This window comes from Nomascus leucogenys, chromosome 5, assembly GCF_006542625.1.
Source record: "Nomascus leucogenys isolate Asia chromosome 5, Asia_NLE_v1, whole genome shotgun sequence".
Lineage (NCBI taxonomy): Eukaryota > Metazoa > Chordata > Mammalia > Primates > Hylobatidae > Nomascus > Nomascus leucogenys.
Window position 1 is genome coordinate 139,851,197 of NC_044385.1, and position 16,028 is coordinate 139,867,224.

Consider the following 16,028-nt stretch of genomic DNA (forward strand, 5'->3'; position numbering starts at 1 on the left):
AAGGCAGAGTTGCTATACCAAATAAATCATATGACCATTTAGTAATAAACCAACAAAAAGAACACAAGTGGATTTTTGTGGTGTTTCCAAAGGTGAGCCTCTCTGTCCAGTGAAGCTGAGGAATCTGGACTGAAAGGACCCAGGCTGCAGTCCGACCTCCAGCACCTAAGGCAGCCAGTGTTCCCAGTGCTGCAGCCACAGCTGAGTGGGAAACAGTTTACCAGACTTTAATGATGCTCACAAAACAACCACAGCCCTGGGCATGTTGTGTGCTCTTTGTAAATTAACTCACATAATCCTCACGACAACCTTCTGAGATGGGCACTGTTGCCTTCATCTCACCACGTTGGATGGCACAGTCACCAAGTTCCTGACCTCCTCTTCTCTACTGGTTTCTTCTCAGGCCGGAAAAGAGGCATAAACTTGGAAAACCCAAGATCCCGGCCCGGTGTGCAGCCCCAGCAGCCAGACCAGCCTTGGGCAACAGTGTGCGATGTTCAGCTGTCTGCGTCTCCAGTGCTCCTATTCCATTGCATCTGAGTGAGGGATTTGGGAGGTAAAACAGGCAAATAATGAAATATACAAGTCTTCATTGTGCAATTTTGATCAGTTGCTTCTCCTATGCAACCCTCACCCCAATAGAGACACAGCCTCTTGTCGGAACGCTCCTGCACACCCTTCTCAGCAACCCCCACCACCTGCCCCCAACTCCCCACCAGAGCAACCAACGTCCTGATATCTCCCATCAGAGGTAAGTGTGGTCTGTTTTTGAAAGTTATAGACATGAAACCATGCAGAATATACTTTTTGTGTCTGAGATTCACTCATGTCCTTGTGCAGAACCTTGAAGTCCTCGTGAAGAAACGTGGCCCCGTTAAGTGTCCTGCACCTTTTCTCCCCTCATGGATTGTTAGAACCCAGGTGCTGTGCTATGCCTGCTAGGGCCAGTGTTTGACAAATTCCCCGCTTCGCTAAAGAGGAGGGGTTGTGTCTGGAAGTGACGGGCCCAGTGACAGGCCCACTGTCTGTCCTGGAGGGCCAGACCCATCATGCCAGTGAGTGTGGGCGTTGCCCACCGTTGTGTGTGAAGCCCTAGACACACTTGCAGAAATGACCCCAATAGGGAGTTTAGAGAGATGATTGCACAGGCGAGTGGATGAATGAGTGACATTTCGGAAGCTGAGGTTTGTAGCTGCTGCCTGCAATCTGTTCTGAAGTCCAACAGCAGCTAAGGGGTGGGGAGGGGGTCAGGCTCACCTGAGACAGGAAGGTGGGTTCCCCCAGGCAGAGTCTGGGCAGAGGGAGTCATTGTTGGGACAGCTCTAAAAATAAGTGACAGAAAGTTCAGAGTTCTCTCACACAGTCTAGAAACACAGATTGCACAGATTTACTGCACAGATTTTTCTTTAAAGTGAAGCAGGAATTTCAATGCTCTGAACTGACACCAGCAAACCAAGGCAGTTCTGGCTCATCCAAGGGTTGGGGTTCTTATTTCTAACTCGAGAGGCCTGGACTAAGATGCATCATCACTAACCAGGCTCCAACAAGGCAGAAATGCCGCTTTATCAAAACCACCGCAGGCTGGAGGGCGATGAGAGCTGCCTTGCCAAGGCTGAGACCACCAGCAGAGGCACACTCAGCTTCTAGGTGGGGCCCGCCAGCTGGGGACTGGCCCTGAAGATCACAGACTCCCAGACCGAGAGGGCGGGAAGGTCGTCTCATCCAGCAGGGGCCCCTGTCTAGCCTTTTCTCCTGCTCCGTAGAACCTGTGGGGTCATTTCAGGAAACAAAATATACGAAGCTATCCGGCCTCAAAGCCATAAGTAACCAAGTAACTGAAAAATTAGACCCAAGCTTCCAGAACAACGGTGCAGAACATCCTCCCACTCCCTTGGGTTGGGAGCTCCTAAAGGCATTTCTTATTCCTCTCTGTTCTTCTGTCACGACCAAGGCTGAGCATGTGTTAGAGCTTCTCCTGCATCACGACCAGGATGCTCCAGGACACCTTGTCCACGTCTGTGTCCACCAGTCCTGCTCAGAATCTCCCCAGGGGCTTTTCCACGATGCCCATCCAGGCGTCACCCTCACTCTAGGCCAGGAGGAGACGCCATGCCCTGAGGATTCAGCCTCTTCTTCTTCATCCCTCCCAGCGCCCAGTGTGTTGGGTGCACACAGTAGGTGCCCCATAAATATCATAAGACCACAATGTGTTGGGTGCTCACAGGTACCCGTAAGTGTCAGAAGACCACAGTGCTCCTAGTGTCCTCCTCCTAACCACCGCACTACTCACGATGCAACATGGTTTGCACAGCTCTTCAAGGGAGAAAAACTTCTCAGAACTCTCCAGCAAAATACAAATGTTTTGGTATTGAATATATTGTATTTAACTCAAAACATTGGATGCTGTCAGGCTGGCCGGGTGATATTTATGAAGAGTCTTAAAGGCATTTGTTTTCCCAACATTCTACTTCTGGGAATTTATCCAAGGGAAATAATTCAAAGTGCAGAAAAACTATGGCCAAAAATATTCATTGTAGTATAGCATTATTAGTACTAGTGAAAAATGTACACCAACCAAACGTCTAACAGGGAGGTTATTAAGTGGCTGTGGTAAATTCTCTGAATGTATGGTCATGAAGAAAGAGAGAATAACATTTATCAAGAATTAATAACATTCCGTCCATGAGTTATGATAATCTGTGATAATTCCATTCTAAAAGATATAAAATTATATATATGACATATGAGCCCAACCATTTTTTTCTTTGAACTACAATATAAGAGTTCTTAAGGGAAATATGGCAAAATGTTCAAGGATGGTTTGTGGTTTCTCTGGGTGATGGGACTCTAGGTGATTTCTGTTACATTTTTTTTCCTATCATGAGCGTATTACAATGGAAACTTCCAACGGGATGCCAGCCCCACCCTGTGTGCTGGTTTCTACGGCTCCGTCATGTCCTCTGCACCCTCTCCTCTCCCCTGAACACAGTTCCTAGAGCCCTTGAGTCCACACCCCTGGGGCTCTGCACACTGCGCGTCCGGTTGTGTCTCCAGCGCCATGTGGATGACTTCCCTGCGCGTTTCCCCCTCTACACAGTTGAGGAACAGAGAAGATCTCCACTTGCCAACGGACACAGCACTAGTGAAGCCAATTATTGCTACATCCACTGATAAAGTTCAGGGGGAATTAAATTTTTTGGTCCATGGATGCAAATCGCCTCCAGGCACCTTTACTGTCTCAGTGCTCTGCTCAAGAGGCTGCTGTTGATGGCCAGGGATTTTGCCATAGCAAAGTTCTCACAGATTCCCAAACAATAGCACTCAGCTGTCTGGCAGGAGGACGGACATTCGCAGCTTTGGACTCACTTTCTTCCAAATATGAACACTTTCAAGGACAGGGATCTGCCAATGACTTTACCAGGAGGGCTTTGCAGGAGCTGTCACCGCTGTGGCATGCAAGAAAGCAAGAGTCCTCCAGGAAGCTGGCCAAGAGGCGCCTTCTCTTAGGCCAAACATGGGCAACATGAGAATAAGAATACACAAAATCAGGAGAACTAACAGGAGGCTGTGAGGAACTCCCCCCAAATAATGAGGGAGCTGGAGAATAAGACCAGCCTGGTCCAACTAATGGCTGCTCTGTTGGAGGCACGGGAGTGCAGAGGCAGCCCGGCCTGCAGAAGACCCCTCGCTGCGCTGGGCGGCAACTCCAGTGAAAAGCTGCTCGTCAAACACAGCTGAATTCACACTATTTTTAAAATAAGTCTGTAAAGGCAAAACAGGTTAATAGTATTTTGACACTAAGCTTGTAGTGTCAGTTGGATGCTGTCAGGCTGGCCGGGTGATATTTATGAATACAGACACTTTAAAAGGTCAATCCCAGTTGCCACGGTGACTGCAGCTCAGGCACCGCAGAAGTGTGTGAAGATGACAGTGAGGGAGCCACAGCCTGGAAGGGTGGGTCCCAAAGTCTCACTGGCTGATAGGGTTTGCCTGTGTCCCCACCCAAATCTCACCTTGAATTGTAGGTTCCATAATCCCCACGTGTTGTGGGAGGGACCTGGTGGGAGGTAATTGAATTATAGGGGCAGGTTTCTCCTGTGCTATTCTCGTGATAGTGAGTAAGTCTCACAAAATCTGGTTTTATAAAGGGCAGTTCCCCTGCATACACTTTGTCACCTGCCCCCCTGTAAGATGTGTCTTTGTTCCTCCTCTGCCTTCCACCATGATTGTGAGGCCTCCCCAGCCATGTGGAACTGTGAGTCCATTAAACCTCTTTTTCTTTATAAATTACCCAGTCTCGTTTAGGTCTTTCTTAGCAGTGTGAGAATGGACTAATACACTGGCAAATACCAGGGACAACTGTGGTGGTTGTAACAAGAAGGATGGGCGATCCCTGCCTACTGAGCACACGGTGTGCCGGCTGCTGCAGCACACGTGGGCGAAGAGGCCTCACTCAGTCTCTCAGCAACCCCATGAGGCAGGTGTCACTGCCTCAAGCTACAAATAAAGAAACCGAGGCTTGAGAAGAATCAGTGACCTGTAGGAGATCACGCAGTTAATAAGCAATCAGGGCCGTGTTTGCAACCCAGATAGAACTTTCAAGCCCTTATCAGCAAAATGGAAATAAATAACTCAAAGGTAAATTCCAGAAAGTTTCCTTACTCAAAGCGCATCTTGGCATTGATTTCACATGCAGCAAGCCTCATCCCAAGCAATGCTAAAAGGTTTCATCACCCCAGCCCCATCCCCAGGCACCTGCTTGTCAGGTTTTAAGGTGATAAAGAAAGAGGAAGGATCATAAAAACACCCACGAGGAAATACAAGGGGGCTATCTAACTATTTTGGAATTAATCCCCCAGACTTTTGGAATGAGGATACTTTGAGGAAGAGGTTATGGCAAGTTTGAGTCTGTCATCAACCTGCATCCGAGCCCCAGCAGGCCCTTCAGGTAACAAATCAAAGACCTGTGTCCTGGTTCTTGCCCCTGCAGACCTGGCCAACACTTTCTCTTAAGCAGCACCCGCTGACCGGGTGGCTGGCAGCCTCCTCACCTTCCCTCTTCACTTGCTACACCTGATCCTTCAACAAGGCAGGAGTCCTGCATCTACAGGCTTCTCCAGGAGCAATCTCTCTGTCAGGCTAATTAAACGGCAGCTACTCCCCAGGACAGTCCTGGAATCCTTGCTGAATCCTAGACGCTCCAGGCAACCACAAGACCCAGAATCTTTCCGTCACAGTTTAAGCCAGAGGTAGGGTCCCAGCAGGGGCCACTCAACCTTGCAGGAATGCCGCCACATCCCACCCACGGGATGTTCTGGACCCCACTTCTGTTGTTGAGGTGAGGCTTTATTTTATTTCAAAAGTGTAGTACTTAGAAAAAATTCAATATAGTTGTATCTAGGAGGTAAAGATTCGTTTAATAAATTATTCAAAACTTCAGTGTATCCTATTGTAATAATACTGAAACCAACTAAGAGAAAGGATAGGAAGTTAAGACCATCTTCTTAAGTAAATCAGAACCGATGCCTACATAGAATGCGCTGCTAAAAGATATTTAAAAGCAATGAAACACAGATGCGACCTGCTGTGTTTGTAATGTGCAGTCCAAGTGTGATCTCACATGACAGTTTCCCATATTGCACCCTTCTGTGTGCAGATTTCAAAGTTTTGCCATATCCATGTGCTCTGAATTATTGTCCACCTAGGGCATCTTCAATAGACTCATTAAATACATTTAAATGTAAAATATGTTTACATTTAAATACATCTGTGTGAGATTGCAGGTCCATTGTGCTGCCTGTTTTTTTCTACAGCACATTAAAATAAATTAGTAACTATTTTTAAAAATATCCATCCAGGTACCACCTAGAGCCCTGTCATATCCCCTCTGATCATCATCCACTGGCACTGGGTGTGACACCTTCCCCATGGGAACATGGCAGGACAACACAGGAAGAGTCAGAGGACAGTGGGAGTCAGAACAGAGTGGGCAGCGCAGTGCCCAGCCCCACCCGGACGGCAGTGTCCTGAAATGTCAGCATGCTGGCATTTTATCCTACTCCTTTTATTAGGGAACCTGAAATTTGAAAACATAGGCAGGCCCCGCTTATCAACACGGGTAATTTCCTATCTCGAGTGCATTCTCACTGAAGCAGGCCTTCCTATGATGTGTCCTAGGGAGATGGGCGCCATAGTTTGGGGGGTTAACACTGAAAAACGTAAGGACGGTATAAAGATTTGAGTAGTAGCCAAGATGGCACTCTTTAAACTTCAAACAATGTTTTTACAATTAATTTTTTTCTAAATATAAAAGTAATCCGTGTAGATTGCAGACCATTTGAAAAATACAGGAAAACACAAAGAAGGAAATAAAATTTATGCAGAGATAACCACTACTATGAAGTGGGCACTCAGTTCCATTAGGAAAAATTCCTAGGGGAGGAATTAGGGAATCAAATACTGAGTTTTCCTGTCAAGTGTGGTGCCAGCTGTTCTGGCTGGCCACATATAGCCCACGTGCCAGGCCAGCCTGCGCCCCTCCATCCTTCCACACACATCCAGAGCTGGGGGCCCAGGTGGCCTCTCCCACAGCTAAGGCTCAGCAGAGCCAAGGGTGGCTGCCAGGCCCGCTGGTGCCCTCTGCATGCATCGCTGCCTCTTGGGAATGGGCCAGGACTGCAGAGTGGGAGAGTGCTTAGGAAGGCCTGGTGGAGACAAACTGGCAAAGTGTTTTTTAATGCTACAAAACCAAATATATGCAAGAAAGCCGTAAAAATTGGAGGAAGATGACATTCAAAGGGATTCTGCCCTCAGATCACCATGACAGCATCTTAAATTCTTGCCTTAATTTAAGGAAATAAAGCTTAAAATCATGAGTGATGAATTGTAAGATTTTTAAAATTTCTTTTCTTTTTGCCAGGAAAAAACAAATTCAAAGAGCAGACCTCACAGAGATGTTCTCACAAGAATCAAATCAATTCAGACTCATATATTTTAAGTTGAAAGGAAGCATTTGAGATGTATATGTATCATTGTCAATTCCCTGCTTTACCTGATTTTTTCACTTATTTGACCAAATATTTCAACAAATAAAAGGGTTCCTAAGTGTTCAGCATGTTTCTGCATCTAGTCACATGCTTTTTCATGTCCCTTAGTGGAGTTTTATATTTCTGTTTGCTTTACAAATGTGTACATGGTGGGTTTTATATTTTTATGCTCTCAGACTTGCCAGTCCCCCCATCTCTGGTTTCTGCCTTTGTATCATGCTGACATCTCTCAGCTGACCCAATTTTTTCCTATAGTTCCTTACAAAATTTGTTGTTTCTTCAAAATAAATTTTGTACTCATTTCTTGGCCTAACGAGTCCTGGGTGTTTAAGACGCTGGGTTGTTATTTCGAACAGGCTCCCCCTCACTCTTGCTTGCGAGGTGGTTATTGCTAGCATCTGGGAATGCTGTTGGATTTCTATATTGATTTTACTCACCATCATTGTAATTTCCTCTCTTAATTTTACTAACTTTGAGTCCATCCTTTGGGGTGTTTGGGAAAGTTTTGTGGCTTGAAGTTCTGACTCTGGAATCAGCCAGACCTGCGTTTGCATTCCAGGAGTAGCATCTGCAAGACGTAAGCCTTGGGTAGGTCCCGATTCTCTGCAAAATGTGTGTGGAATGAGACAGAGTGGCTGGAAAATGTATACAGGGCCTGGCACAAAAGATGCGTGGATGTGTCGTCTGCAGGTGGTGATAGTTTCTTTTTCTTTCTTTCAAATACTGCACACTTTGTTTATTTGTTGATTGCTCTTGCTGCACTGATAGAGCTCCTAGAGAACCTATGGATACAGACGGTCTCCTGCTGCAGCCCTGAGCTGGAGAAGGCCCCTGTTTTTGCGCTGAGGGTGCGGGTGTTTCACGTTCAGGGTCAGGAGGCTCCTCTCAATTCGTGCATGGTGCAGGCGTCCCTGTGGTCTTCTTTGATAGATTTGGGGAGCCTGAGTTGCTTCTGTGGCTGAAGAAGTTCTCAAGTCCCAATAGGAGGAAGCCAGGGAGCCTTTCAGTGCTCCGTGGATTGGATATGCCATTTAAACACCTTATAGAGACTGCGCTTGGCAGAAGTCCGGGTGGTTTCTGGGACAGCTGGGCTCAGGGCAGGGTCCTGTCGGGCTACCTGGGTGTCAGCGGCACCTGCCCCTGCAGGTGCTGCTCTCTGAGCCTCTCCACCCCCACTTCTACTCCCACTGCTGGCCTGGTGGGGCCCAGGAATGCAGAAGACTTTCCTCCTTCTCCCCCACCTTTCTTCTCTCTTAGTTATCTCTAAGTCTAAAGGGTTGTGGAAATGTGTTGGGCAAAAACAGATGGGAAGCCTCCAGGGAGAGGCAGCCTATCTTCAGCAGGGAGACTTATGACTTTTGATGTACAGCCAGGAGGGTGAATAAAAGCTGGCATGTAGAACACATTCAAGTGCGTTTTCCACTGACTTTAAAAAGCAAAAACATATTAAGGAAGTTTCCTTTTATTTCTGGTTATCAGTAATTATTTTTCGGGTAAGGTTGCTAAATTATATCATTGCCTTTTAAGCAATAATGATGAAAACCAAAGGATTTCCTCTTTTTGACCTACTTCCCTTTCTGATGTAATGAATTAGTGTTTTAAATTGTATAATATATATTAATATGACTATATTTTCTAATATTGAACCAATCTTGCAATCTTAAGATAAACACAGACAGGTCTTATGTATTATTATTTTACTATGTGGCTAGATGTGATTTGCTAAAAATTTGATTAGAAATTTCTTTTTAAGTTTTTAAGATCAACTTTATTGAAGTATTATTCATGTATAATAAACCCTTTGGAGTGTCCAATTCAATGACCCACCACAACCAAGATACAGAACGACCCAGCCCTCCCTCCAGACTCTGTGGGTCCTCTGCAGCTAGGGGCCCCTTAGCCCTGCACTTGGAGCCGCTGATATGCTGTCACTGTGTGTTTGTTTGAATTTTTTGCATTACATATGCTGCGTTCTGATTATCCACCTTCTGTTGATGAACATTTAGGTGGTTTCCAGTTTTTGGCTTTCCACTTCTCCTGGACCAACACCTACAAGGGGAATGGCTGCATCGTATGATAGGTGGAAACTTTCAAACCGTTTTCCAAAATCGTGCCGCGTGCTGGCTTTTCTGGTTGCTCCACATCCTCACTAATACCAGCTATGGTCAGTCTTTTTCATTTCACCCTTTCTAGTGGATTTGTACTGGAGTCTCTTTGTGGTTTTAATTTGCATTTTCCTGATATGCTTATTCAACACCCATATATCTTTGACGTCTGTCTAAATCATTTGCCCACTCTTTCGTTGGGTCATTTGCCGTCTTCTCATTGATGAATAAGAGTTACTTATCTTGGACACAGGTTTAGATATATGTATTGCAAATATTTTCTCTATTCTATGATTTGCCTTATTGTCCCCTTAACGTTATCTTTCCCAAAGCAAAAATATTACATTTACCAAGTTTTTCTTTAATGGTTTATGGTCTTTTGTGTCATAGCTAAGAAATATTTGCCTGCTTCAAGACTTTCTTCTAGAAGTTCTATAGTTTTTGGTTTTACATTTAGGGCTATGATTCATTTTGAGTTAATTTTGGTGTATAATATCAATCAATGTTCATTTTTTCAGCCAGGCACAGTGGCTCACACCTGTAATCCCAGCACTTTGGGCAGATCGCTTGAGGTCAGGAATTTGAGACCAGCCTGGCCAACGTGGTGAAACCCCGTCTCTACTAAAAATACAAAAATTAGCTGGGTGTGGTGGCAGGTGCCTGTAATCCCAGCTACTTGGGAGGCTGAGGTAGGAGAATCGCTTGAACCTGGGAGATGGAGGTTGCAGTGAGCTGAGAACGCACCACTGCACTCCAGCCTGGCAACGGAGTGAGACTCCGTCTCAAAACAAAACAAAACAAAACAAAACAAAAAACAAAGGATTTTTATATTAATAAAGGACATTGGCCTATGGTTTTCTTTTTTATTATTGTCTTTGCCTGGTTTTGGTATTAATATTAATTTTGTAAAATGAGTTGGAAAGTGTTCTTTCCTCTTCTATTTTCTAAAGGAGATTGGGTAGACTTATAAATTCTTTAAACATTTGGTAGAATTCTCCAGTAAAACCATCTGGGCTTGGATATTTCACTTTTGGCAATTTTTAAATTACAAATTCAATTTTCTAAATAGTTGTAAAACTATTCAAATGATCTATTTCATATTGGATGTGTTGTGGTCATCTTTTTTTAATGAATTGGTCAATTTCATCTAAGTAGTCATATTTACATAGAATTGTTTGCAGTATTCCTTTAATATCCTTTGATGTCTGCAGCGTCTTTAGTGATGGCCCCTGTTCATTTCTAATATTGATAATTTATGCCTTCTCTCTTTTTGGTCAGTCTTGCTACAGATTTGTCTATTTTATTGATCTTTTAAAAGAAAAAGTTATTTGTTTCCTTGATTTTTCTCTTTTGTTGTTCTTTTTTCAACTTTGTGGATTTCTGCTCTTATCCTTATTATTTCTTTCCTTCTGCTGTTTTGGGTAAAATATTATTTTGCTTTTCTTTTTCTAGGCTCTGGAGGTGGGAGCTTAGATTATTGATTTGAAACTTTTCTCTTTGCTAATATAGGTGTTTAGTATTATAAATTTCCCTGTCAGTACTGCATTAGGTATATCACTTAAATTTTGATTTATATTTTTATTGTCATTCAGTTTAGTGCATTGATTGATTTCTTTTGTCATCCATGGATTCTTTAGAATAGTACTGCTTAGTTTTCAAGCATCTGGACATCTTCTTGTTATCTTTCTGTTACTGATTTCTAACTTGATTCTATTGTGGTCAGAGAACACATTCTCTGTTTAAAATTCTTTTTAAGTCTGTTGAGATTCATTTTATGTCCCAGGATATAGTCTATCTTAGTATACATTCCATTGGCACTTGGAAACAGCATATATTCTGGTGTTGTTGAGTGGGTGTTCTGTAAATGTTGATTAGATTCTATTTGTTGATGGTGTTATTGGGTTCTATGTTCTTGCTGATTTTCTGTCTAGTTATTTTATCAATTATAGAGAAAAGCATGTTGAAGTCTCCAACTATAATTGTAGATTTGTCTATTTCTCTTTTATGTTCTATTAATTTTTGCCTCACATACTTTGTATATCACTATTAGGAGCATACATGTCTAGAGTTCATTCCTATGTCTTTTTGGTGGAGTGACCCTTTTATCATTACACAATGTCCCTCTCTGTCTCTGACAATTTTCTTTGTTCTGTCATCTATTTTATCTGATGTACTATAATCACTTCTGCTTCTTTTTTGCTTAATGTTTACATGATAAACTTTATTCCATTCTTTAACTTTCAACTCATCTATATTGTTATGTCTGAAGTGAGTTTCTTGTAACTAACACATAGTTAGGTCACAGTTTTTAATCCATTCTACAAATGTTTGTCTTTAATTAATGCAGTTAGACCATTTACATTTAATGTAATTATTGATATTTTAGGGCCTAAGTCTGACATTTTATTTTTTGTTTTCTGTTTGTTCTGTTTTTCAGTGCTCTTTTTTCCTTTCCTGTCTTCCCATGAGTTACTTGAACAATTTTTATAACTCCATTTTGATTTGTCTATAGTGTTTTTAAGTATATCTCTTTATATTACTTTTTAATGATTGCTCTAGATATTACATTTATATAAATAGCTTATCACTGTATACTTGTATTATCATTTTACCACTTTGAGTAAAGTATAGAAACTTCAGCTCCCTTTATGTCTTTTTTATCTCTTGTCTATGATATAATTGTCATAAGTATCTCCTCCAGATACATTAATATTTAGAGCTACAGTGGTTTAATTTTTGCTTCATCAAATATAATTTAGAAAATTTGAGAGGAGAAAAAAGGCATACTATATATATCCATACTTTTGCTACCTTGTTCTTCCTTCCTGATATTCCAAGTTTTCCTCTTTGATCATTTTCTTTCTGTGTAGGGAAGCCCCTTTAGCCATTCTTTTTGGATGGATCTGCCGGTAACAAATGTTCTTAGTTTTCTTTCAGCTAAGAATGTCTCAATTTTCCCTTTCAATCCTGAAGATTATTTTTGCTGAATACAGACTTTTGTGTTGGCAGTTTTGTGTGCTACTTCCTTCTAGCCTCCATGGTTTCTGATGAGAAATCTGTTGCCATTTGAATTGCTTTTCCGTATGGGTAAAATGTCGTTTCTCTCTGTGTCTTTACTTTCCAGAAGTTTGACTATGACGTGTCTTGGTATGAATTTTTTTGAATGTATCCTGTTTGGAGTTTTTTCAGCCTTTCATATTTGTAGGTTTATGTCTTTTGCCAAATTTCTTAAGTTTTCAGTCATTTTATTTCTGGTGTTTTTCCAGCTCCATCCCCTTTCTCCTCTCCTGAGATTTTGATGACATGAATTCAGATCTTTTGTTATAGCCCCAGAAGTCCCTGAGGTTTTGTTCATGTTTTTTCCAGTCTATTTTCTCTCTGTTGTTCAGATTGGGTAATTTTTATTGTACTTCTGTTTCGCTGATTCTTTCCACTGTTTCTTCAATTTTGCTGTGGAGCCGACCCATTGAGGTTATTTATAAGTAAGGACTTACTACTGCCATTGTGTTGCTTGTTTTCTGGTTGTCTCGTAACTCCTCTCCTCCTCTCTTTCTTTGTTACTGTCATCCTTTGTGGTTAAGTGATTTTCTCTGGTAGTATGTTTTAATTCATTGCTTTTTATTTTTAGTGTATCTATTATAGGATTTTGCGTTATGATCACTGAGGCTTACAAAACATTTTATAGACATTTTGAAGAGATGACAACTATCGTAGATCTCTGTTTGCTTTTTAAATCATTTTTCTCTCTAATTTATATGGTGTTTCTCAATCTCTTTAAGTTTACTACTATTTTCCTCGAGTAAACCTGAACTTTTTATTTCAAATATTATATTTTTTAGTTTTAAAATTCCATTTGGTTCTGTTTAATATTTTATATTTTCCTGCTTAGATTTTTTTATATTTTCATTCATCATAAGCATACCTTTACTTCATTGAGCACAGTTATAATAGCTGTTTTAAAGTACTTGTCTGGTAACTCCAACAGTCTTTTCATCTCAATATTGGAAACCAGAAGTTGTCATTTCTTTTGAAGATTGGTAATATTTTTCTTGGTCTTCATATGTCAAATAATTTTGGATTTTATCCCAAATATAAATTTTATGTGTAGTGGCTCTGGATTCTATTTCTTCAGAAAGTGTTGACAATTTTTGCTTTAGCAGGCAATCGCCTTCCTCAAGAAAGGAAGCTTCTAAACCAAGGCGAGTGGCCTGCAGAGCAAAACCAAGGCAGGCAGACCTCCTCCATCCAAGAGGACTCTTGGCTTCACTCAGGAGAGATTCACACACACACTGACAGTGGAAGAAGCGTTGATCAGGAGATAATTCACACATGAGCTGACAGTGGAGGAGGCATTGATTAGGAGAGATTCACACATGAGCTGACAGTGGAGGACGCATTGATCAGGAGAAAATTCACACGTGAGCTGACAGTGGAGGAAGTGCTGATCAGGAGATAATTCACACGTGAGCCAACAGTGGAGGAAGCGTTGATCAGGAGATAATTCACACAGAATCTGACAGTAGAAGAAGCATTGATTAGGGCAACAGGGCACAGCCAAAGGCTGCTGCACGGACAGAGCAGGGCCGTCCACAGGCAAAGGGGCCCCCTCAGATTGCTGGCTGGCTGTTTATACTCCACCTAATTACACGTAAATGAGGGGTGCGTTATTCACGAACCTTCTGGAAAGCGGTGTGGAGGTCATGTGGTCCTGGTAACGCAGGCTGCTCCCTTCAGTGACCGGCATCATTTGGCGCAGCCCCCAGTGTCTCACGACAGCTACCTTGTTCTGCTCCAGAGCCCTGTGCGGTCCCCTCTTCTGTGGATGGAAACTGAGGCACAGCAATGACAGCATCAGCGGAGCCACCCAGCTCCTGGCCTAGCTGTGCTCTGCAGGAGCCTCCACTTGGGGGCAGAGGACAAAAAGCCCCGCACTTGGAAGCACAGCTCGGGAGCAGCAGCTGAGTTGCGCTGTGAGGAGATGCCAGGCGGCTGTTTATCCATTGGCCACTTGCAAGTGATGGGGCCGGGTTTACCCTCCTTTCCTGCCCATGATTTGGCAAATCAAAGGTTTAAAGATATCAGCTCTTGGAACCACAAAGTAAACACAGCATATCTTCCTAATTCCTTTCACCACGCGATGCACAGTTTTATGTGCTAATTGTGTTTATTGGAAGAACTCATGGCTGGTTCAAACAAATCCTTATCGTGGAAAAAACGTCTCCCCTGCCGTCAGCTGCTGGTGCTGGTGGGATAGGAGTGCAGCACGGAGCACAGAGGCCGGAGCCGGGTCAAACTGGGAGGCAAGAGTGCAGGTGCACTGCCCCTGAGCTCAGCAGGCCCCACGGCATCTGCTGTGTGTAGAGGGGCTGACCGTAGATCACTGCTTATTGTGGTTCCGTTTAAGAGTCCTCCCTGGCAGGATCCCTGCTCCTTAAAAGCACAGTGCAGAGCATCTTAGCTCCGACGGAACAAGCACGCCCCAGCTGTGCCTCAGGTAGGAGGGAGAGCTCTGGGCCTAGACCCCCTCTCCTGGTCCGGGACGCCTGAGCGCTTGTGACTCGGGATGACTGACAAAGTCCCTGGCCGGGTTTGTTCTTCCCAGGCTGTCCCAGTGGCTTCTGAATTTTTGGCCCATGTCTTGGGTGTAGAAACTACAAGAGAATTTTAGTAGAGCAGTGTGTTCTTGGCAAGCAAGTTAGATCATCCCACTGAGCTTCTGTGACTTTCCTCTTTGCAGTTATGGTTCCAAACCAGAGTTTCCCTAGGAAATAAACACTGAGGGGCTGAAAGGACCCAGGGCCATCGAGGGTGGATGGCCATATCCAGGGGCCAGCCAACTGTTCCCTGCTTCCACGTCCATGCCAACATTGCAAGGCTATGTCACGGACTGGAGCAGCTACAGTGATGACACACCTGAGGTGAACACAACCCTGGCAGCATCCTGGCCCCTCATGGGGCACGTGCACGTGGAATCTGGAAACTTCACAGCTGAGCCTACAAAGGTACTCATGGTGCTCAGAAGGGTTTCTGGGTAGGTAAAGCCCAGGCTAATCGCAGGTTCAGTGACCCGACAGTGCATTTAGGACAGTGACACTAGATGGGACGACCAAGCTCTGTGAGTTACACAATGGGGTGAGTTAGACAGTGGGGTGAGTTACACAATGATGGGGTGAGTTACACAGTGATGGGTGAGTTACACAGTGGCGAGTTACACAATGATGGGGTGACTTACCTAATGGGGTGAGTTACAAAATGGGTGAGTTACACAATGATGGGGTGAGTTACACAATGGGGTGAGTTACACAATGATGGGGTGACTTACCTAATGGGGTGAGTTACAAAATGGGATGAGTTACACAATGATGGGGTGAGTTACACAATGAGGTGAGTTACACAATGGGGTGAGTTACACAGTGGCGAGTTACACAATGATGGGGTGAGTTACACAATGAAGTGAGTTACTCAATGGGGTGAGTTACAAAATGATGGGGTGAGTTACACAGTGGGGTGAGTTACACAATGATGGGGTGAGTTATACAATGATGGGGTAAGTTATACAATGATGGAGTAAGTTACACAATGAAGTGAGTTACTCAATGGGGTGAGTTACAAAATGATGGGGTGAGTTACACAGTGGCGAGTTACACAATGATGGGGTGACTTACCTAATGGGGTGAGTTACAAAATGGGGTGAGTTACACAATGATGGAGTGAGTTACACAATGAGGTGAGTTACACAATGGGGTGAGTTACACAGTGGCGAGTTACACAATGATGGGGTGAGTTACACAATGATGGAATGAGTTACACAATGGAGTGAGTTACTCAATGGGGTGAGTTACAAAATGATGGGGTGAGTTATACAATGATGGGGTAA

At 43.5% G+C, this 16,028-nt stretch overlaps 1 long non-coding RNA gene across 1 annotated transcript in view; it reads left to right on the plus strand.

Moving 5' to 3' along the window:
• The window catches only part of LINC00452, a 32,614-nt gene that overhangs the window by 11,606 nt on the left and 4,980 nt on the right, over positions 1-16,028 (plus strand). Inside the window, exon 2 of the long non-coding RNA XR_004029992.1 lies at positions 14,978-15,182. This is a non-coding gene — a long non-coding RNA (long intergenic non-protein coding RNA 452). The remainder of the gene's footprint in view (positions 1-14,977; positions 15,183-16,028) is intronic.